This window comes from Penaeus monodon, chromosome 30 (assembly GCF_015228065.2).
Source record: "Penaeus monodon isolate SGIC_2016 chromosome 30, NSTDA_Pmon_1, whole genome shotgun sequence".
NCBI lineage: Eukaryota > Metazoa > Arthropoda > Malacostraca > Decapoda > Penaeidae > Penaeus > Penaeus monodon.
Window position 1 is genome coordinate 29,615,542 of NC_051415.1, and position 305 is coordinate 29,615,846.

Sequence of the window (305 nt, forward strand, 5' to 3'; positions counted from 1 at the left end):
GGGGAACCCCTGATTTTGCCCAAAAAAAAACTTCCCCCCAGGAAGGGCTCTTAAATCCTCTTTTTCTAGTTTTGCCAGTTGCCCAAATTGAAAATTTTGGAATTCCCCCCATCTTCTAAAAAAAGTGTTATTTAAAAAAAGAAAGCATAAGAATAATAACAGCAAGCATATTCTTGGTACTTTAAATTAAATATTCCTCCTCCACGCAATAATATGATCCCCTTTGCAAACTTTTAGGAAAAATCAAATAATTTATCTATGATAAAGACAATTTTTAACCCAATGACAACAAATTTATAGCTACA

General features: G+C 32.5%; 1 protein-coding gene across 1 annotated transcript in view; it reads right to left on the reverse strand.

Moving 5' to 3' along the window:
- The window catches only part of LOC119592688 (vesicle transport through interaction with t-SNAREs homolog 1A-like), a gene marked incomplete in the record, with an annotated part of 13,837 nt that overhangs the window by 4,767 nt on the left and 8,765 nt on the right, over positions 1-305 (reverse strand).